This window comes from Chrysoperla carnea, chromosome 3 (assembly GCF_905475395.1).
Source record: "Chrysoperla carnea chromosome 3, inChrCarn1.1, whole genome shotgun sequence".
Lineage (NCBI taxonomy): Eukaryota > Metazoa > Arthropoda > Insecta > Neuroptera > Chrysopidae > Chrysoperla > Chrysoperla carnea.
Window position 1 is genome coordinate 59566838 of NC_058339.1, and position 25277 is coordinate 59592114.

Below are 25277 nucleotides of genomic sequence, written 5' to 3' on the forward strand. Positions count from 1 at the left end.
TGTGGCTGAGAAAATAAATAATATTCAAAATGAGTTGAAAGATGGCTCTTATGATAGGCATAAGAGCCATGGTATATATGACTTGCACCATATGTGGCAGGACACCTAGCGGGCATGTCTTTTGAAAATTATTTCAAACATTTGATGTTGAAACTGTGTCTTACAAAAGATTAATAGAAACGCAAAAATAAAGTTTTCTTCCTTGGACGAAATTTTTTAAAATATTCAAAATATTTCTATCTGTTATATTTTCTCACAAAACAGACGAAAGAGAAAAAAGTCAATGATCGATTGCATACCTCAATTCAACAATCCTACTAAGAAAGAATCTATCTACCGACCGATTTAAATTTGAACATTATTATAGGTCACTTTATAGATATAGAATGTAAGACAGATGTTCGGTTTCACCATAATGATAGTTAATTCTATTTATAGTGATTACCTTCGATTAAATAATTTAGATTGGCTATATTTGTACAAGTACAAAAGAATGGGAAATAAATGAACCGAAGGGAAATTTGGATGGCTAAACTGGGATTTTCGGCAACAATTCACACATCAAGAATAAAAGTCTGTTTAATCCATTTTACAAGAAATAGACATAATACGATAAAGTACAAAATTTACAAGAAAAGTCTAAAATTACAAATACCAACAGCACAGGAGAGCATTATTTTTAAATAACGAAAGGAATCAGCTATGAAAAGCAGGCTTTAAGCACAACAATACAAAATTTCTACAAAATAAATGAATATAACAACGAATAGTATAATCGTTCTATAATATTTGTATTCAATGAAAATGATCAGCTAGAGACCTGTTAAAAAGTTTATTTTTTTAACTATATGGCGTTGAGATCTTAAAAATATTCTCATATAGCTTATTATTATGATTCATTTCATTTGAATAGGTCACCCTATCTATACGCACACAAACATTCCCACCCGTACACACTTACAGAGATATTTATCCTTTCTTTTTCTTTTCATCCTTCTGAATCTTCGTCTCATATATCTTATTTTATTTATGCATATAAATATGTATATTTGTACAACTTAAATAAATGTTATATTTATTTATTTATCATGTTTAACAGCGCCAGCGTACGAAAAGAAGCACAAATATTCTGTAGAAACATGAGAACGGTTTTACATGTGAAGAATGAGGCAAATATGGGAGGAAGGTGAATATTTTAGTGGGTATGTTGTTATTGTGATATTATTATTATTATTAATATCATTATTTATAAAAAATTGTTTTACATTTTTTTCATAAATGAGTTTTATTTCTATTTTTATTGCCAGTTTTATTTTTGGTATTTTTAATGCTTTTGTTTGTTTCTAATTAGCTGTGAAATTGTTGCAAATAATTGATTTTGCTTAAGAAAAATGAAAAACATTCATATGGCTTGCTTCATTATTTTTATATAAATTTGGAGTCATGAAAGTCACATGCGTAACAACAGTCATAATCTTCAATTTAACAAGCAAGTTAATAAAAAACAAAATCATCTTTCCGGATGAGATTCCTCTAGAGACTTTCTTTTGAACTAAGTTATTTGCCAATACAATAATGTATGAGATATTTTGAGGGAAGAATAATTCCCTGTTGATATGCGGGTCACCTTTCGTAAACAGTTTTAGGCGCTTCTCAGAAACTACAGGGTCAAATAATTTTTTTTAGGTAAAAATTTCTATAAAAATTTATTTATTTACATTTGTTCGAGTCGGTCGAGTTTTTGTTTCTTTAAATTTTTTATAACTTTTTATTATGCTGGTAAGTTATTCGTATGGACCTCAAGGGTCACACCATACTTTATCCACGGCTTGTCTTGATTTAAGAAAAGATTTACTGGGTATATTATGTAATCAAATATTTATTTTCTTGAATTAAGTATTGAGAACGTTAACTTGAAATATTTACTTGTTATAACAATATCAACAGCCAATGAAAGGCTTTTACTTCAATTCAGTAATATTTTATAGTGTGTGTATAATTTTTCCAGCACCGCATGTTCAAATACGCCAAATTAGGTTATTAGAACCACTAAGAATCCTACAAATTCCAGTTTAAAATTAATTTGATATATGGTAACTTCAATTTTGAAAAAACTTAATATAAACCAACATACGAGCGAGTGATTTTATTAAATTTGATATTAAAATAATATTAAAAGTAAATTATAGTGAAGTTTGTTGTGTTCTATGTAAAATTTAATTAAAATGTATCTACTATTTTTTTGATGTTATATGTGTGACTTTATACTTTATATACAAGAAACATGTAATTATAATGTACATGAAAGTGTCAAATTATACTCTAAATGTATTCATAAAAACAAAAACCAAAATGCAAAACTATAATATAATGTTGCACAACTACAGTACTACAGTGAAAGACAGATATTATTCATTTATAGTTCATGATTTATATAAATATAAACTTACAATACGCGAAATAATTCATTTGTACTCATATGACAAGTGAAATTTACAAAATTTAAAAACAATTAAAATCGGTAAATCGGTTAAGGCGCTACGATGCCACAAACAGAACATACACACATAGCGTTCAAACTTATAACACTCCTTTTTTTAAGTTTGGGGGTTAATAAATGCGAAAGTGTGTAGTATATTAATTTTAATTGCTAACCAAATTACGATGAAATTTAGCCAAGACAAAGTTTCAAATCTTTCTAGTATAAGAATATTCAATAAAACTTTTTTTATTATATTTCAATTCTTATTGACTAAATCTATGCCGTGATTTGAAACGTAAATATATAGACACTCGATTTTCAGGAAAGAAAGATTTATTAAAACTATTTTAAATATCTTCTTAGTGAAAAATGAAAATAAATCGCTCGATTTTCTGCTCGAATAGTCACTTTTATCACAAAATAACGGGGAACGATGAAATCGGATATAATGCAGACAATGCGACTTTTTCTTATCTGTTAATTAACGCTGTTTATTTTGATAGAAAATCGCTGATATTTAAATTCATTCTATTCATATTTGTTTGAGTTCGCAATCTTTTTTCGTTTTGAAATTATCGTGTTACGGCTAATGTTAAATGAATGCTGTATTTATGAGAACTTAACAAATTAATTGACCTGGGGTCCGTCGATCCTAAAGCTCTCCTGCTGTTCTGAAATAGCTCCAAATGGTTTATGGAGTAGTGGCCGGGGATGGGCTAACCCTTTTTCGGTATCACAACGGACCCTATGGTCTAAGTGTATCCCACCCCAGGACAGACACTCTAAAATAAATTAACTTAACTAATTAATTGATATTACGGAGTTTTTAACCTTTGAAAGTCTTCCTAAATGTCTTTAACTGTAGATCCGAATGCAATATGTAAATATTACATATACTAAAAGTACATACAAATTTGAAACCAATAGTACCAACTGATGCAAAATCATAATGCAAAGAAGTACAGCTAACGAACATTGGATTGTTCTACATATTACAATATTAACTCTCAAATACATCTGGTGCTATTTAGAAGCTAACAAACTAACAAGCAAACTATAGCTTATCTATCATCCAACATTACATATACATACATACATACATACATAGATAGTAGAACTTGTCTTCTTAAAAGTGTTTGAAGAAAACGACAATGTTACATTCAATTATGCACTGAAGTTTGAATGATCCATAATTCTCTAAATGTATAATGCATTAATTTCTATCTTGTATAAAAGTTAAGTAATTGTATACAAGTAATATAATAAATAGTCCGGCCATAAAGTTTCTTTTGAAAGTTTAGTATTTATCAAAGGAACTTTATGGAAGGAATACAGTGTGTTTTTTTTAAGTAGACATATTGTTGAAACTCGGTATATAAATTTAATCGAGAAAAATACTTCAAAAGAAAAATGTTTAGCTCAAAGGCACATACCGTAGACCGACATCGAATTCGAAGTTTTCAGGTTCAATTAAAACCTCATTCTGATTCATAACTGACAAACATAAGATGAACGCTTTAAGTTATAAAGTTGTTCTTTACAAATACGTAAACATTTTTTGTTTAAAACATTTTTTTGTAAGCCGAATAGTTTAGGCACTAATTGATAGCAAAAATCTTTCTTTTTATGCGTTTGTTCATTCAATTTGGACAAAAATGGGCTTTATAGAAAAAGAAACCATTTTTATTGATTTATGGGAAAATCTTTTTCGAAGAATGCAAGAATCAATTTCGGGTACACATTTTCACTCCGTTTTTGCCTTAACTGTACGGTTTGCGGATAAATGTTTCGAACAAAAAATGTTACTGTTTTAATCAATAACAACTTTCTAATTTAAAGTGTTCATCTATCGATTACCAGTTTTGGAGTAGAGTCACTTCTTTATTGAGCTTGAAAACCTAGGTCAAGTTTAATGTTTGCGTAGGACGTGCGCCCACACACTCAACATTTTTCTTGAAGCCTTTTTTTGAATTTCAAGCATAGGTCAAATTCACACAATATATTTGATTTTGAGGTTGATGGTTCTTTGATACATAAGCCCACATTTAATCCTTAGCCCAACCTCTCAATGGTGTAAAACTGCATAAGAATTGAGCTCAAAACTCATATCAACTTCGAACTCTCTGATGAACCTCCTTAACTTGACTCTTATTTTGCGATATACTCATGTAAATCTTAAATGTATCTCTAGCTAGCTCTCAGGCCGAAAGCTGTAACTAGACCACAGGCATCGTCTACTTCTCCCCGTCCTCTGCCACCTTCCTTTAGGAGAATAAGCCTAGACCATTTACTTTTTCTTTTTCATAATTTTTTTTTCTTTGCCATTTAGTTTCAGACTACGTAGAGTGGAACTAGTCGTTCTTGACAGGATTCAGTATTTTCTCTTTTTATGGGAGGATCCGGATTTTAACCGAAATAAAACATAAATAAAGAACAATATTTTAATGATTTATACGAAATGTTTCTTCTGGATAGAGATTTTGCTGGATTTTTTCATTTGGTATTTCAATCAACTTTTAAATAGAATTACGATAATAGGACAAAACTTACTTTCAACAGTGGTTGAATAAATTAATTAATAGATATTAAAAAAACCATACTTACAATAATACTATTCAAACATATGGATGAACTATTTAATAAAAACTACTTGCTCTTTTAATGGATATAGTTTTGGTAGAATTAGACAAGGTATGCTCGATTGAGGACGAGGAGGATGGTTTACATTGCAAATACAGCTCGAACGGAATAGTGTAGGCGCTGAGTACCTATAAAATATTCTTAAACTAGAACTACCTGCATAAGATCATACGTTGTCTAGTTCTACCATGGTGCAGTAGTCATTCCATAAACCACTGTTGTTTTTTTACGATTTAAATAAATTGATTTAGATTTAAATTCTCGATTATGCTCCTTTTTAATTTTATTTACGACCTTACCAAATTTTTAAAATATCTATTTGACATTCAAAGGTTTTTGAAAATAATTTTATGACCTGTATTAAATTGTTTTGTATATGAGGTCCATCGTCATTTAAAGCTTTAGTTAGTTAATTCATGAACCATATCTACATATTATTAGAACAATTTATACAAAGACATATTACACAATTTAACTAACTAGATAATATATATGAGACAAGACGACACGACAGGACACATTCCTAGATTTCTACTATCCTATTCATAATTTGCATACTATTAACATTTCTAATATTCAAACTAAAATTTATATTATACAATACAATGCGCATACAGAGACAGATAGAGAAGTTTGTAAGGATCTATTATGGACACTTATAATAACATGTTCTCTATGTTGCAATAGTTAATTTAGATGATATTTTAAATTTGTACAAGATATCATTTCATTTCATTTACAGAAGAAGGGAATATTATTCGAATTTGAAATTATTCCGATGTTTTATTTAGGATAAGAAATATACAGGTTGTTCAAAAAGTTCAAGATTTATCTCCTAATTTAATGGTGGTGTTGTATTTCACCTTAGCCTTGCCCATGTCAAGATCAAGTCGTTTTTTTTTTAAATTGATTATTTATTCAGTAGTACTTCATTATAAAAGTTATCGCAGCATTTGGAAAGAAATTAATGAAAAAAAGTACGTACGTATTGCTCTAGAACAAAAGTCCGATACGAACAGTGATTTGAAAACGTCTGATTGTGAAATGTATTGTTTTTTGTTTTTTTCTTTGTACTTCAATGCAAAGTTAAGAAAACCATTCAGAAATATTATTCTAATACTTTTATTGTGGATTTATTTAATTATTAAATCATTTAAGTCTCATTTAAAAAGATTTGATTGCATGAGCGAAATCCTTAGACTTTTGTCTTGGTCACTTTCTACAATTCAGGGGGGGTCTCGAACTTTTTTAACACTCTGTGTATTTGATGGTTTGGGGGCTAGGCCCAGCGCCTATAACCATACATTGCCATGGATAAGGACGCTTCTATAAATCGATGTATGTAAACTTTTTTTAGGACGACTATATTCATGTTAATGGAGCGTTTTCTTTAACGAGACTACAAAAGTCTTCTATCACCTTTGCAAGTTACAATTAGACGAATATCCGTTTTCGGTTATTCCATTATGAAGATACTTAAATTACAAAAACAAAAAAAGTTTTGTCCAGAACGGCATAAAAGAGGATATGTTCATTGTCAGAGAATCGCAACTTTGTTGCACAAAAACATCCTTTTTAATTAATTGTCAAATAAAACTATTTTCATTTTTGTTATTTAATTATCGCCTTAATTAATGTATTGATAAAAAAGCGGATTTCCGTCAAATTAAAGCTTTTGTGAGCGATCAAATACCTACCAAACCATGTTAAAGGAATGTACTACTGAAAATTTTTTTTGTAGATTAGATGAGGACACTGCATATTAAGGCCTAATAGATTCTTCCAGGCCATTTTTAACTATTGGAAAATTTAATTTCTTGCCTCAATAAGTGTGAGGAGCTATAAATTTTTGCGTATAATAACGAGATACACCAATGGTTACAGCGGCCCATGAAAGAGGGCAGTCTCAACGCTACACGTAACGTTATCATATACCGCCAGAGATATAATGACGTACTTAGTTATACTTTGTCGTAAAAACGCTTTCAATTTAGACAGTCAATTACTTAAATGTATAAATTCTATGGTAGCAAAGTTTTGTTCAAAAAAGATATAACAAATATATCACCGACCTTTATGGAAAATTGATAGATGATAGAAACAGTCTTACCTGAAAAGTAAAGAAAAAAAAATTATTGTTATAAGAGAAAAATACCTAATGTTAAACAACAACATTTCAATATAAAATTTCCATTCTTTAGCTTTTCTTTATGCCATCAATAAAACATATCATATGAAAGTAAAAAATAAAAAGAATTGAAAAGATTTAACCGTTCAATAAATATAAAGAATTAACCATAACTGACTAAGCATAGGACAAAAAACTAATCAATCTGGCATTTTGTTTGTGAAATTAATAGCTTATTTGTAATTATTATTATGTAAATAATAACAATAATTAATCAAAATATTTAACTATTAATACTAGAATAATCAACAACTGTGTATGTATTTTAATATTTACATGTATAAAATAATATAGTAAATGAAAATAAGGATTGTATTCCATTAAAAAAATGTTATAATAACAAATTACTGAAACGATATTTCGATAAAATTTTGTGTATGACTATTTATGACTTTGATCTAACTTGAAAATGAAATAATGTTTCAAACAACAGGTTTTCCTTTTCGTCTTTTTCTTATGATGATCACTGTCCGATTGATGAATGGTTTTAGGCTAAGAATACATTATAACAAGTGAAAACAAACAATTGACTTGAAATACCATTAACTGTTGAAATACCATGTATATACAGTATTGATTACGAAATCGTTTGTACGTAAGAGAGATAGCCAAACATAAATACATGCCACGGGTAAACGGTGATGCTTTTGAAAAAAACATTACAAAAGATATTTATTTTTTTATAAGAAATATTTCTTACATTTAAATTTTTGTTCTATCTCTAACGGTTTACAAGATGAGTCGTACGGACCCAAGACCCAATTGTCTTATGTTGTTTATTTATGAACTCGACTTCACTTTTTACGACCTGAGCACGCTGTAAAAACTTCAACTTGATATCTTTTTCGTTTTTGAGTTGAAACTTTTATTCATAGCATCAATATTTTTAAGCGTTATAAACTTGGGACTAAACTTAGTATACCTTGATATATTTCCTTGATATACATGGTATAAAAATTTCAGTTCGGTTATTTTTATCGTTTTGTAAATATCGTCGAAAAAAGAGAATGTGAACTTTAGATTAGATTTACAAACTTTAAACCTTTAATATATCGTTTATTTATTGGTTTTCGAATAGGAAAAATAACTAATAACGTCAAGCAGTTAATATGGCAGTCGTAAGCATACTTTTGAAAAAGCATTAGTGGTATATAGAATATTCAAATGTATGAATGACTAGGTTCATTCGTACATTTGAACAGTTTTGCTGTAAATTACTATAGTTTCGTAATATTTATCTACTTATTCAACGTCGCTGAAAGCTAGTTTTAGCCTGTTCTTCCTGATTCTTTTCTCGGATTATCGCGTGGCAAAATTATTTTTCCAATACAATCGATCTGAGCCAAATTGAATGTTTTCTAACAAAAGCTTTGTAAAATCGAAACATATTTTTAAATAAATAAAAATAGCGATAAATAAATGTACTTAAAAGGAGTTTGATTGAAATAACTGAGTATTTTGCTTACTGTATATGTGCAATATTACTCTACAGTAAGAAAACTTTTCCAAGTATAAACAGAAAGAAAAATTTAAATAACTCCATGTATTCGAAAGTATAGTTTTAAGTTATCTAAAATATTTACTTATTATGATATAGTTTAAAATCTTTGAATACATTCCTGTATAAAATAGTAAACGTGAGATAAACACATAATAAATATTTTATATTTTCAATCAAATCAAAAACAAGATGATTTAAAATGATTATAAATAAATATTGTAACAAATTTCAGATTAATAAACAACAATTGTATTCATTTAAAAATATTAATTGAATTTTCTATATGTATAGTTGATAATGAAGTGTGCGTGGTGCAATGAATGTATTTATTTAATAAAAAAAAAACTTTTAACAAAAAAAAAAAAACCGACTTCAAAAAAAAAAAATCCAGAACACATAAATATGCACTAAAAATTAAAAAAATATAATGTAGTTACAATTATTGTTATTTTTGGATTCGACTGTATTTTTTTTCTAATGTTTGCTACCTCAGAACTTTCGACTGGGTGAATCGATTTTGATTCTTTTGAAAGCTGGTGCTTCCCGTGGAACAACACGGGAAGCACCAACACCATTTGCCGCGCGCATACTAAATGCAAATTAAAGACTCATATGGTTTTCTCATATATGCCTTTGTCAAAACTAAACCAAATTGAAATGGGACAACAGGGAAGCACCAGCTATCAAATAAAAAAAGAATCATCAAAATCGATTCATCCATTTGTCGCGCATATACTTAATGCAAATTTAGGACTTATATGGTTTTCTCATGAATGCCATTGTCAAAACTAGACCAAATTGAAATAAGACATCACCAATTGAAACCAAATTGAAATAATGAAGCATCAGCTTTCAAATAAAAAAATATCCAAATCGATTTACCCAGTCGAAAGTTTTGGGATAACAAATATAAAAAAAAAAAACAATCGAATTGAGAACCTTTTCCTTTTTGAAGTCGGTTAAAAAATAAATATTCAATTAAATTATTATTTTACATTATAAATAATAAAATAAATATTACAAATCATCATCAAATGAATTTCTATAATAAAACATTTGAAACAATACAGGTGGACGAAAAAGTCATATTGAAAATAAAAAAATCGAAATAAATAATTTATGACAACATATAAAGTGAATTGCTTGAATTGGAAGTTGCCAGTTTATATATTTTATCTATGTCCGTGCTATAAGAATTAGTTATCCCAAGCAAAATACATTATTGCCGCACGCATTTGCATAACCAAATGCATTTTCAACCAATCAAATTAGCCAAATTACTGCAAAAATTTAAACTAACACTTACTATATTACCTTACTATATTAGTTACTATATTACCTTTTTTAATGTTCTATCTTTCTCGATACTCATTAAATCATAAAAACCGTTTATTTGAAAAGAAGATAAAGTTTTGTTAGATATCCGTATGATAACGCTTTATTAACGTACCTCAGGGATTTCTCAACTAGTGCTACGCAATTGTTTTGCAAGTTTTGCTTGCGTAGGTTAATAATGCTCTTATCGCAAAAAACTATAAGAGAATTCCTACTGGTGGATGTTTTCAGTATTTACAATAAAACACGTAACGTATTTTTCTTCGTATTTTTACTCTTTCCCCACTTTACACCAAATTTTGTAGACCAGCTTAAAACCTATATTCTACCCTTTCATTGAAGGTAGGTGCACAAAATGTTGTGTGAGTGGAAGATAAGCCCATGACTTCATGATAGTTTATGTCTTGCGATGCAGCCATGCCGAAAAGCTTCCCCGGAGTTATTGAAATTTTTGGATGCAACACATCAAGTAGAACATATCTGATATTACAACCACGACGAATCTCCATCTTGGATGGATTTTTTTTCGTGCAAATTCCAAATTCCGAACAATAAATTTTAAAATGTATGCTATATTTTGAACAAAATTGTACTCCCTGTTCCTATTTTAGCAAACGATATGGTGATATGTTTAATATGCACCTAAATCATAATTTAAATAAATTTGAAATGTACATAAAAAGAAATGAAAATTAATGAATGAAATAGTAGGTGTTAATTTTCATTTAGACTAATATTTTTATCATCAATGTCACCAACATAAAACACAATTTAATACAATTTTAATAAGTACTAATTTTAAATTAAAATTATCCTATTCATTTTCATACATATCTACTACACCACCATTCAGGCACAACAGAGATAAATTTATCTTAAATTTTACCATAAAATGAAATAAAACATACATACATGAATAAAGCTCCATAGGAATTTGGTATATTTTATTTTGACGATTAGTGGGGTTGATACAAACAGAATGTTGTAACAAGAATTAGTTACATTAGGTTTTTAATGAAAGATAATTATAATCGTCCAACCCATGCAAAAAGTTCCGAAATTGAAAGCGAATATCTTTTTTAATTGACGGGTAAATTTTGAACTATGCCATTTTCAAAAGAACGATTATTAACGTCTACTCAATATTTTAATCGCCTCAGTAGCCGAGCGGGTTAAGACGTAAAGAGTTAAGCGGCAGTGTTAACAAAAATAGTTGATGGAGAGGTTAATTGATCACACTGTCGTCTGGATAAGAACGAAGTAACCGGACTCCACCCCCATCATAAAATTAATTGTATATTCGGATGTAGTTTAACAAATCAATAAAAATAAAAAATAATGATGTGGGTAGTCTCTGTTAAAGACGTGGTGGAGAAACAGATGTTAAACCCCATTATTATTATTACTCAAAATTTTATTTCATTCTGTGTAAAAGTGAGCTCACCAGCATTCTACCTCCATGATATGTTTTGAGTAAAAAGTATTATGAGAGTTTGATGCTTTGTTGTTGCTTCAAAAGATGTTTGTTATCGAGCTAAAACATCGGGGGAAATCAGTTTTTGGATAACATCAATAACTACGAAAATGAGAAGGATAAATTTACAAATAGAAAGAAAGGAAAATAACAGTTGATGACTAAAATAAGAATAAAAGACCTATTTTAAATTCAAGATTAAAATTTTTGGTTAATTTAGAGCAATGGCATTATGGTAATACTCTATGCTGCGATTCACCTTTTAAAACACTACTGAAAAGTAGAGAATAATATAGTTTTATTACTATTTAAAATAGTTTTAGTAGAAAAAACCTATTACAGTTTAGTTTGATCTATATTAAAAGTATTGAATGAAAAGTATATGCATACATCGGGCATCATATTAAAATTTTTGCTTGTTTCATAAAACAAGGGATTGTGAAAACAGAAATTACACAAATGAAAACGAATAAACTCCTTTAATTTCTATTCAAATTCTAGCTACGGGAACTGGAACTTGATATATTTCATATATTTTGGTATAATATATGTATAATATGTATAAATAATGTATGAAAAATAAATATTTTTCATCTATTTATACTTTTCTGGTTTGTTCATCCTCTATATTCTCAAACACTATTATTGAGTAAAATAACTTGCAAAAGGAAACAATGACATAGATGTAAAGAACGGATTTTGTTTCCTACCGTCATAGACCTAAATTATAATTTAGGGTAAATCAACAAATCTACTACCTACAATAAATGACATAACACCTTAAACATAATTTTGTAACAAATATAAAATGATAAATGTGTTCTGTTCATATAAAATTTTCTATGTTATTTGGCTTCAATTATTATATTTATTTAGCGACACGATTGTGTCACAATCATCTCCCCTTTTATCCCTTGAATAAATAACTTTTATACATATATGTTGTATGAATTTATGATAATATATAAAATATTTGTATGCTTATGACAGTATATAAATAAGTAGTATTATATCTTATTACTATATTAACACGGTTTATTGGGTATATTGATCATCAATTGAAGAATATCTAAACTAATATTCTTAATATGAAAGTATATTTGTTTGTTTGTTCGGATGCTTGTCACTTTTCCGAGGATAGCGGGCTAAAAGCCTTTTTAGTGATCAAAGAAAGTCTCGGCGGCAACTTCGTACACAGTAAGAAATGTTTAATTTTCATTTCTTTTGTTTTTTGAAAATCACTAAGTCAGGATCGATGATAACGCCCGTATTGTATAGGTGGTACCGCCATACTGTGTACTTTATTGAAGGAATAGTAACATTAGCAATGTTGAGGCGGATGAATTAATGCAGATAGGCCGTCAGGCTAATCCTGATTTGCAATATCCACAATACGTCTGGTTGATAGCTCTATTTAATAATGTAATATTACATATGCTAAGATAGATACTATAATATCTGTCCGTAAACCATACCAACGTTGTAGTAAACGACATGCTTTTCTTACCGTGTAAGTACTTGAGGGCTTCTAAATTCTAGAAAATAAGAAAATAGGGTATCCCTTTTCCACTGCTGAAAAATTTTATGTTTGTTTTTCAATTCTTCAAAAATAGCGATAATACGAATATCATCACAGTGTTAACAGACCATTACCATGTACACAAATTATTATGTTTTCTTACTGATAATTGTCAATACTTTTCGAAAAACCGCCAATTTTTATAGTTTACACATTAGAGTTTCCGAGAAGTTTTGTTTTTTTGTTTTTTGTTTGTTTTTTTTTTTTTGAAATTCTTCTTTTAAAGAAAATACAGCAAATATATAACTTTTAAAATACACTTGTTGCAGTCTTGAAGATCAGGACTTAATAAAAACCAAGTGTGTACCGAGAACTGGGATAACTTGTGATTCACTGGGATAACTGGTTGAAGAGAATTGTATTAATAAAGTAAAGCATTATGAAATAAAAAATTGAAAGATTGTAAACAAAACATAAAAGTGTTAGTGGGATGCAATTTGGTATATACAAAAAAACAATAACAATTGAGTGTCCGTTAATCGAAACTCTACTATAATTACGTAAATTATTTATTATTTAAATTAAAATATGCGTTAAGAAATTTCATGTGTTTTTAAGGAGAAGCTTTTAAGTGAAGCACAAAAAGTGTTAATGGGGAAATTAATAATTGATGCAAAGATAGAACAATAAACAAGAATTACTAACAATAATTATTATGAGTTAATACAGACTTATTTATTTCAAGAAAACATCGTTATTTATTTATGAAAGTATTTTCGGTACTACATTTTGATAAAAAGAATTTCATAATTCATATCTTGGTTAAAATTAAACTGGAAAAGATAAATTCTGTACATGCAATATTCATTTTCAAAACAGAGCAATATTTTTTCTATAGCACTTTGTAGGATGAATATTAGTATAATGAGTTAGTAAGCCTTAAACATGTTGAAATGACTAGAAAATTTTAAAACATGCTTTTTAAATTTGTATACGAATAAAAGTTATAATGGTGCCGGGAAGGTATGGGAAAAATGTGTGAAAAATGAGTGTGCTGAAATTTTAATTCCAGTGAAGATATCGTCCTATCTGAAGTTTTCACCAGCTCGTAACACTTATCAAAGAACATCATAAACTCCCTAAAATAAAGTAATTCCAGAGAGGTTTCTTTGACAGAGCTGCATCGTGAAACATGGACAGATAGTTGAAATCATTGGTGAAAAGTGACAGGCGCACCACTAACTCTGTGTTCATGTTTCGCGATGCAGTCCTTTTGAAAAAGCCTTTTCAGAGTTACTTCAATTTTAAAGGTTTATATTTCCACTCTAATTGGGGTTATGCGATCCAATCTTGACGAAAAATGGCAGATAGTACAATAAATCTGACTGATATTAAACGGGGTTTTTCGGCCATTTTGCACGAATTTTTCGCCTGCATCGCTGAGACTTTTCTTGAAATAAAATATCAATTTGGTTTTAAGCTTTTTACAATAATATGTTTAAATAATAAGTGTAAATAGTCGAATATTATTATTTAAAATACAAATAATACAATAAATATGTCTCAAATTTACACTTAAATAAATTTCTATATGATTTATAAATAATATTTCTTTAAATACTTTTCATACCGTAAGTATAAAGTTTAAAATACACGCATGAATTAGTTATATAATATTTTATATATGTATCGTATGTGAAAGAAGAATAATGTATGTAGCGAATTGGAAAATTTAAACATCGTCTAACACTTTTTTTTGTTAATCATGTTATTGACATTGTGAATAATGTTTAGCTTTTTTTGCATTTTTCAATATTGAATACTAAAAAATAAATAATTTTATGAAATTTCTCAAACTACAAAAAATACTTAAAAAATAGTACAGCCATTTAAAATTTATATATATTTATAAAATAGTTTGTAGGTATTTTGTTAAAACGCGGTCCTGGAAAATTAGGAGGTATAGTTAAGGAGCTGACATGTATATGTATATAAAGATCCAAACCCTCTGATGGTTGATGATAAAACAGAACACATGGCTAGGAATCCGTCGTTTTCGAGATAGAGTTGAATTAAAAATTTTTGTCCGTATTTCTAAGTTACAATTTTCGAAAACCAAAAGGTTTTACCAATTACTAGATTAACGGTTTATTAAAAGGGGTTCAAGCTGTCTGACTACGTGACTGTAGGATTATCTGGAACTCAAAGATACCCAATTAGGTGGCCATGCAGAAATTTTTAATTCAACTCTTCTTGGCAGTCTAAAATCGAATATGTATCTCGAAAATACCCAAGTGTAGAGAATAGGGCTAGAGTTTTTACATAAAGACGCATGTAAGCTCCTTAGCTACTATTACCATATTATCGTTTTGTAACAAGATCTTAATTCGTCTCTAAAATTTCAGATTATTCAGATGTATGGCTACGACTGATGTGCTACATATCGGGATAGAAATTATTAAAAAATGTTGTGAGTTGTATCATCTAGAAAGCTTGTTGCAATTACGAACCGAAAATGTTACTTCCTACAACCTAAAAACCTTCTTTGGTGATAAGTGAGAACTATTTTTTAATATTTCCTTTCAGGCATAATTTTTTTTTCAATTGATAGCTTTTCATTCTAGTTCCTTTGTATTTTATATTTCTATTTTCCAATCTAGGAGGGATGGGCTGTTGCTTTATAAACTTGTATAAAACAGATGTACATGACGAACTTAATAATTGCAATTAACGTTGTACTTTAATTAGTTTCTAATAATAATAAAGAGTTGAGAAACATTCATATACATACACAGTGAAAACATCACAACTAAAAACAGCTATTCGTTTGTACATATTATGTTTACAGAAAGTTTTTAAATATTGCAGGCCTTTTAATAAATTAGTTTTATGAAAATAATTCTATGATATCTATGATTTTATGATCAGGACCAATTCTGACATAACGTTTTGGCTCGGGAGACCAAAGGCGTTACATTTCTGTTCCGGGGCGGATCAAATAAGCCTTAATACGGAAGCCATGCCTAAATCCTGGTTGGGAGCAGATAATATTTTTTATTTAAGACCAAATGTTTATACCTGGATTGGGGCCAAATAAAATTTCCTAATAGAAGCCAAAAACTATGATTTGGTTAGGGCCAACTCCGACAAACTGTTCTGATCCGAAAAAATTGAGACGTTACATTTCTGGCCTGGGGCGGATCAAATCTTAATACGGTCCTGTAATAAATTGGGTATGCCGAATATGGTACGGACTGCAACCCTTAAAAATCTACTCGAGTAGTTGCTGGCTATCATTTCGAGGATTGATTAAATAAAGTTTGGTAGCTCAAGTGTCGAACATATGGAAAATGAGTTTTTTGATTTTCGTATTTTTTTTCAATGATTGTATTTTGTCTGTCGACAATGTTAAAAATAATTTATTGCAAACACAATACGTCATAAAAATGCTGAAAGTTTGCATACGTCGAAAGAGTTGCGAGTTGTGCGAATTGTGCGAGTTGTAACAAACAAACCCATTTTTCTACCCTTCCGATATTTGAGAAATAATTTTCCAGGTGATCAACAACTCTCTTCAAATTCGAGATTCTAGTTTCAATGAGTTTCTTCCAACGATTTTTAGACCAAGTCTTTAGGGAAACAGACGAATGCACTTTACAACACTCTCCCCGATTTACACATTACGATAAAGGGGGCTACCAAACATTCGCTGGACCAATAAAATCAGCTATGTAGCTATTAAATATGTTCCACATTTGTTGTTTAATGGTAGTGAACAGGAAAGATTATCGATAATTCTTGCACTTTCATCAATATTTTTAAAACTTCCTGTGTTTATAATTTATCTTGTTTAATGGGATGGATAGTAGTACTTGCCTTCTTTTCTCCATAACAACATGAAAACAACAACAACAACAATTTACTGCATCTATTCGTAGTAAAAGGCGAAACTTGGTAAAGTCGGTAACAAACAATATTAGTAGAGGGTTATCATACACGCTTTGTAGTATATGTAAAAGTACATGGTACAAGAGATAAAATACGATATTTAACCATAACAAAACTCCTGAATCTGAATTCTTTTTTATTTATCTAATTCTAATATGTTTACATTAAATATATCTCACCTTATATATTTTATATGTTTTTACATTCAAATATCTTTTACCTGTAGATATCTATTTTTGTTTTTTCAAAAATAAAATCAACGATATTTTACTTGAAAATAAACAAGTGAAAAAACAATTGACTGAGTTAATTGTTTTAATACCATGTATAGACAGTATTGATTACGGAAGCGTTTGTTTTTTGACGTCATCTAAGTAAAGAGAGACAGCCACCCATACAAACATGACTGATATTCCCATATAATACATATCATACAAAATTCGAACCTAATTTGCACCCTCACGAATAAACAGTGATGTTTTCGAAAAATGTTTCAAACAAAGGTTGTTTATTTTTTTATAAAAAGAATTTTTTACATTTAAACTTTTGTTCTATCTCTAACGGAGTACAAGATTACAGGACCCAAGACCCAATTGACCTATGTTGCTCATTTACGAACTCGACCTCACTTTTTACGACCTGCAATTTCAACTTGATATCCTTTTTCATTTCTAAATTATCGTGATAACGGACGGACAGACAGACAGACAGATGGATAACCGGAAATGGACGAATTAGGTGATTTAATGAACACTTAACCAAAATTTTTGATGCGATCAATGTTTTTAAGCGTTACAAACTTGGGACTAAACTTAGTATACCTTGATATACTTCATATACATGGTATACAAATATTGAATATAAACAAAGCCATTTCAAATATTCATCGAAAATTTGAAATACATTTACTCATCTAGTCGATTTCTCAGAAATTGCACATGTTTTTGCAGTTTACTGAATAGGTTTCTACCCTATTGAAAAAATTAGACATCACAAAAATTTTTGATTCAAAATTTGACAAATATTTTTCGATATATTGTCCAAAATTCTGTACGAAAACCATTTTTTTCGAAGCGATTTAAAAATTAGCTGGATTTTTATATTTTTGGGGTTCTACATAATCCAAGGAGGAATATCGATTGAAGGAATTATACCCGAACATCAGATCTCGTATACGATCTTAGAAAAAAAAACTGTATGATGTTTTTGACTGCAAAGTTTTTTGCTCAACTTTCTTGAGTAGTTGAAAGTTATTATTTGAGTTTGTGTTTTGTTTTTGTTTACTCGTTGAGTGGAAAAACGGCATTTTATTTTGGAGGGGGAAATTGTCTTTATCCCCCCCCCTCTGATCCACTCTTCAAAACTTTTTATGTTCACGTATAAGTGTAAAGGTAAATGCATAAATTTATATATATGATATTAGATACTAATTAAAAAGAATAAAAAATGATGTACTATGTAAATTTTTTTTTATAAAAATAACTTTATGAACATGTATTTCAATTAAAAAGTCACTGAAAGATACATTGTCTCCATTTCATTTAATTAAAATAAAAAATAATATAAATAAAATAAAAAACAAAACATATAATAATATTTATATTTTAACAACAAAACTTATATGCATACTATTTATAATATATTTATATCGAGTGTACCAAGCAATTAAAGTTTTAAGTAAGTTGCAAAATCGCGTAAAATATCAATCAAAAATATTCGAATCAAAGTTCGTTTTTTTTTTCATCACCGTATGATGGTAACGTTTGTCAGCCTATGAAATACAATTCTATGCTAGAACCTTACTATGGAAAATGTTAGACATTAGGGTTGAAAGTGAAAAACGTATTGAAATGGATAGATTATATTTTAGAAAACATGGATGGAACTTTTGGCCTAGGGAACTGATTGACATAAAGGCCGTGAATGCCCATGTAAAATAATTTAAGGCTTGATTGATGTCGTAAATAATTACATTTTTTCCGCATACATTGCAAACGCAGGCTGAACCCAACGAGTTTTATCAAAATAATGTACTAAGTATTGTATACATTGAAAAGGTCTACAGAAAAGTCCGTGATGGTATATGTCTATCTATTATGGATAACCCACAATAACTTTTTTTTGTCATTGTATGATAGTAGTTTTAAAATATAAATTATATTCTATTCTAAGGTTAATTTTTAAATCGCACTTATAGCAATTAAAAGTACCGGTATCGGTAATTATAAGTTGCCCAGCGAAGCGGGTAGTTCACAGCCAGTAAATTTATAAAAAAAAAAAATTTTAATTAATTTATTTTGACATTACCGTAAATTACAGATTTCTGTAAAAGTAGTCATTTGACATTACTATAAATTACAGATTTCTGTAAAAATAGTCAATATAAAATATTTCACGGCCACCTTTTCTGATATACTCAATGAATAATTACGACTATTATACATTTTAAACAATAGAAAACCATAAATATATTTTACGTGTAAAAAAATCCTTACCATTATTTCGAGTGTTATAGAAATGGGCTAAGCGAGAGCAATCTATATCAATCTTTCCTTTTAAACCCAGCGAAGCGGGTGGGTATAACCCTAGCTATATATAAAACCAGACTTGAAATCTTGGAAACGAAAGCGAAACGCAGTTTTTTCATAAAGTCTCTATGGCGATTTTACGAAATGATGTCACCTCAGCCATATTTCACTTTTTATCTAATTATTTTAAGTAGAATTTTAAACATATTTTACGTATTTCTAAATACTTTCAATAATGAATTTCTACATGTTGTACGTGAAATGAAAATTCTTCATCTAAAGTGGTAAAAAATATTTCTGGTATAATTCCCGTTAGCCAAGGTGCATTCTATACATGAGACAAAATAGTATTATTTTCTACGACTATGGAAAAATGACTAACAAGTTTTGTTATTTTTATTTTTTTCGTTCTAAACTAAGTTTTTTGTATTTATTTATTATTATATCTGTCATGTTGTCATTATTATTTTGAGTATGCTTTTCTAATTAGTTAATAATTAATTTACAAACTTTGTTCATAAATTATTTTCTTCGTTCTACAAAATGAAATTTTATTTTAATTTCAATTTATTTTTTCTATTTATTTCTTTAAATTAGAAATTTGCAAATAAATCATTTTATAAAGTTTAGTTTTTATTATTCATTTATACTTACATTAAAATTTCTATTTGAATAATGCAAAATCAAAGAAAATTTTAAAACTCCCAATAATTTGTAAATATTTAAGGTCAAATGAAAATTAGTTTTATTAACCATTATTTTTGGTTATCTTTTGAGTATAACTTTTCCTAAAATTGCACAAAGAATCGACAAAATCCTTGATATGCTATTTGAAGATCTGTATAAAGATAATTTCCTTATGTCGAATTTGACATATTTCGCATAAAAATGTAAAACTAGACTTGATACCATGAAAAAATTTGAAAGTAAAATTAAAATTGATTAAAAAACGTAAGAATTATAAGCATTCAAGATTGTTGCCTATTTTCTTTTAGCTAAGCGAAGTTTTATATGTATTTTTTATGTATCTCTATGGCGATATTGGACAATGACGTCACTAACCTATATCTTTGTTTAATTTAGGAATTTTAATCGTTCATATTTTGAGTACTTCTATAGATTTTAAAAAACCAACTTCACTTTTCTGCTTGTGCAGTAAGAATTCTTCACCTGATGTGACAAAAACATTCAGTCAACATGCCTATTGTAAAGTTAAAAAACTTCATACATTAATATTTCTGTGGACGTAATTTGTCTAGTAAAGCAGTTTTCAAAATTTTAAGCACTCCAAATAATTCATCCAAGTTCACATAGAATATTTTAACTTCACTTTTTCGTTTTTCTAAATTAACTTCATTTGTTTTGCTTACTTCTAAATTTAGAAAATTAAAAGCTAAAATCATTCACGTATTCATGGCTGATATGTACGCTTTAAGAATACTTTCCAAATATTATTCTTTTATACAATAGGAACCCTACACACAGTAACAACGAAAAGTTAGATAAATTCGACTAGATTACATAGTAACAACTTAGAAGGTATACATGTATCATCTATATCCTATCTACATAAAAACATGGTCTTCTAATAAAACTAACGTAGAACGTAAAAATAGATAAAATAGAAATGAATGTAAGCAAAATTTAGTGTGAGATGTAACAAAAAACCAATGAGTAGCAAAGCTCCATCTTTTAGGTTTTATTTTCGCCTCATTATTAAGCCACCTCTATACCATCTAAAGGTGCTGCTTGTAAAACTTTGCTAAAAAGATGGTTTTTTGTAACCAAATTGGAGGCAACACGAAACACCCAGGTAAGTACAGGAGTATCTTGTCTCCACAAATTTTGTGGCTTGTACAAAACAATGTTGTGTTGTTGATTGGTTAAATTTAAAAAAAAAAACGTTTTTTTAACAAACAAAATAATTGCTGCTGTTAATTTACGCACAGAAAGAGGTACCATGTCAGCCATTACAATAAAATCCTTGCGAAATAAGACGAGAGTGTGGTAGTGGGTGCTTAATTTCGGCTGACTTTGGTGAGGATACTCCGCGGGAGTGTGGATGAGGGGTTAGATGCTTTTTATTGAAATATGATTTTTATCTTTTCAGATTTTGCATTCATTATATATATATAATACGGGAAGCTTATGTATTAATTATAATTTTACACTAATGAGGCACAAGAAAATATTAATAGACAAAAGGTCCATGCGAGAATTTTTCGGGTGAAATGATCCACAGGAATTGAAAAACTATACCTATGTAGAAGTAAGCTTAAGCGCCATGGCGTCAGTTTTGTACAGGTGGGAATATGAATGTTACTTCCCTTGGTATCTCACTCCTGCACCAGCAAATATGTACAACGTTGCTGAATAAAAACTCTGCGTAAGTATTCGAAGCGAATTACATAAATTTCGTACAGAAATAATTCCGATAACTCCTATATCTCCCGTCAATTTCTGAATCCCTAGGTGATTTTATTTCTGTACGACAAATATGTAATTCGTTTCGAATACTTATGCAAACTTAGTATCCAGCAACGCCGTACATATGTGCTTGTGCAGGAGTTAGACACCAAGAAGTGTGACATGCATATTCTCATCTGCACTGCGGAAAACTGACACCATGGTGGTTAAACTTACTTTTACATATAGGAGCAACTATTTCAACATGATTCCTGGTGGGTCATTTTGTCTGGTGGGCTATTTTTGCATGAGCTTGCAGTATAAAACTCCATTATACTCAAATTTTTAACTCATAACTCTTTTTTTTTTAACTCAATACATTATACATTATATATTCTATAAAAAAAAGTGGAGGGGCTGGAAAGTTGACACCTCCAAATAGGACTTTCTTGGCACTGACTTAAAAAAGGAGGTGGAAGTGTTGGGAAGTTGACTCAATCGAATGGATCATTTTTGACAGTAAATCAATACACAGACAAATTTTCGACACAGTAGCTTAATTTTGAGTCGATGTAAAAGGTCTGTGAGAACAAAAATTCACAAAAAATCACTATGTTTCGATAGATAAAAGGTGTTGAAAATGCTGGAAAATTGATACCAGCAAAAAACGCTTCCTTGACATAAACTTACTAATCCTACGTATACAAATTTTTCATTTTTTATATCAATTTGCAGGGTTTCAGCTTATAAAATAATACAAATTTGATACAAATACAAGTCTATATTTTTCGTGAATACATGACTAAAAATTAGGTGTACATAACAACAAGAATGAATATATAAAAGCTTCAATCTAACAACGTATAAAATATAAACTATACGTAACACGTACATTACAGAATAATTCTAAACTAATTTATATCTTTTATATATCTATCTACTAAAGGTACTATATATTCTGAGAACTTAAGAGAGATATGGATACCTACGATTCTCACTAGAGAGACATAATAAAGAGGTATGAGTCCAGTTTCAGTATTAAGGATTTGTTGTATTTGTGTACAGTATACATAATATATACAATACTATGTAAGTCTCAATCTTTTTCATTTCTTTCAATTTTCGTTTGGATACAAACAGAAAATACTGTGTGTTCAAATTGAAGGTGAAAAATTTTGACATCGAATGGAACTTTGAATCAGTGTTTGCTAAATTAAAAATGATGAAAAAATGGAAGCGCTGGAAACAGTAAAATATTTGAGTGTAAAATACAATTTAAAGTCCAACATAAGGTTCATATAATAATTATATAATAAATTTTTATATTAAAAAGTTCTCATAGAAATTAAAATCTTTTATTCTTCCCTGAGCATTTACTTATCATTACCTATTAAATTTCAGAACGACAGCAAAAATAAATGATAATGAACAAGCTATGCCATGTATTTATGAAATATATCTAGGCATACTTGATATGCTACAAACATAATTTTAGTGTAGGTGTTCAGAAAATCGTCTTATTGGTTCATTTCCGGTTGTCCGTGTGCCCGTCTGTCCGCCTGGCCGTAAACATGATCACTGAAAACCAAAAGAGGTATCAAGCTGAAATTTTATAGCGTGCTCAGGACGAAAAAAGTGAGGTTAAGTTCGTAAATGAGCAACATAAGTCCATTGGATCTTGGATTAATTTACATTTTAAAAATATTATTTACGCAATTTCGTTTCTTATTTTCAAAATTTCGAATGGAACGTTTTATTTATTATTTTTACTAAAACGATTATATTTAAAGAACGGAAAAATAATCATATTTTAAATAAAACGTGTATGATTTATTACAAATTTTATGAGAGAGCAGCGCTGCTATCGATTCAGTTGTCCTCTCCACTTTTTTGCATACAATGAATGCCAAATGTCCTCTTTATGGCACTCTTATATTACGCTAAGAATATATCAATTTTTAATACAAGTCAATAAAGTTCCAAAAAAAAAATATTGCAGTCGGTTACATAGTTAAACAAATACAAAACAGAAAAATTTCTTTCCCCTTTTTATGCAGGCGTTAAAATAAAATGAAAAATTGTTTTCATTTTTCAAATATGAAATACAAATGAAAGTAGTTAAACTAATTGACAAAAAACAAGAAACATAGATGTAATAAATTTTAATTTTCAAAAATTCTATGTTCAGAAAATTATGAAGGAAACATGAAAACAAGCAAAGTACTTTAAACAAAATTCAGAATGTTAGTAAATTAGATATTTTATTTAATTAAAGAAAGAAAATCAAGTTAAATTGTGGGGTAATAAACGTGTCTGATTATCCTTTTTAAATGCCACAATAAAATTTTAGATAGACCACTCAGTATTTAGTTGGTTATCAAGAGCAGCTTTTCTTGAAAATTATTTCTGTATACGACATATACAGTCATACTTATACCATCACTTATACCATCATATTACATAGGTATGTATACATATATATACAGATAGCATTTATATCCTAAAGACGACAAGGAAGAACGTCCAACTAGATTTTCTTACCTCGACATATCTTTGAGAATTCTTTGTGAACTTTCCATTAGTTTCAAGTGGTTATACACTAAACTTAATATGCGCAGACAACTATATAGTTAGAAGTAGTAGGTAATGCTTTTGCTTTTAGCATCGAATAAACAATTGGCAAACGTTTCTTTTGACTAGGTATCACTATTTCTAGTCGAAAATTGTTTTTATAATCAAGCACATTTATCAAAATCCATTCTTTTAAAATTTTGAATTATTTCATACTTAGGTAGACTTCGACTAAACTACCCTCACACTTAAAAAGGTTGTAATAACAAAGAATGATGTTTCTTTCATTTTGTTTAAATGTCAATTTTAGACAGAAAAAAATTAAATAAATGTGGAGAAAACTTTGGTTAATAACCAGTCATTAGCCCAAAAAATGGAATGAGACTCAGATCTAGACGCAGTTCACATGGTTGAGATTACATCAAAATACATTTTTAGCCTACTCTGTTAATTTTCATCAATATCTGGATGACCGAGCTTTGCTCGGTATTCTTAAAAAGACACAAATTTTATCACTAATAGAAGGCCAATGTCTCCACACAAATACCAATTTGAATCATTAACTACGATATACACCAATAGATGTCAGGAAGAGTTATAATTTGCATTGTATTTCATTAACTACGATATACACCAATAGATGTCAGGAAGAGTCATATTTTGCGATGTATGTTTCAGTTTTTCA

The 25277-nt window shown here is 29.0% G+C and overlaps 1 protein-coding gene and 1 long non-coding RNA gene across 2 annotated transcripts in view; both read right to left on the reverse strand.

Annotated features, from left to right (window-relative positions):
- Window positions 1-25277, reverse strand: part of LOC123295523 (Krueppel-like factor 7) — an 832728-nt gene that overhangs the window by 74174 nt on the left and 733277 nt on the right. The gene's annotated exons all lie outside the window — the stretch shown is intronic.
- LOC123295525 lies at window positions 577-9631 on the reverse strand. The gene is made up of 3 exons (XR_006535151.1): window positions 9622-9631; window positions 6445-6448; window positions 577-639 (listed from the first exon to the last, which is right to left on the reverse strand). It is a non-coding gene; the product is annotated as an uncharacterized LOC123295525 (long non-coding RNA).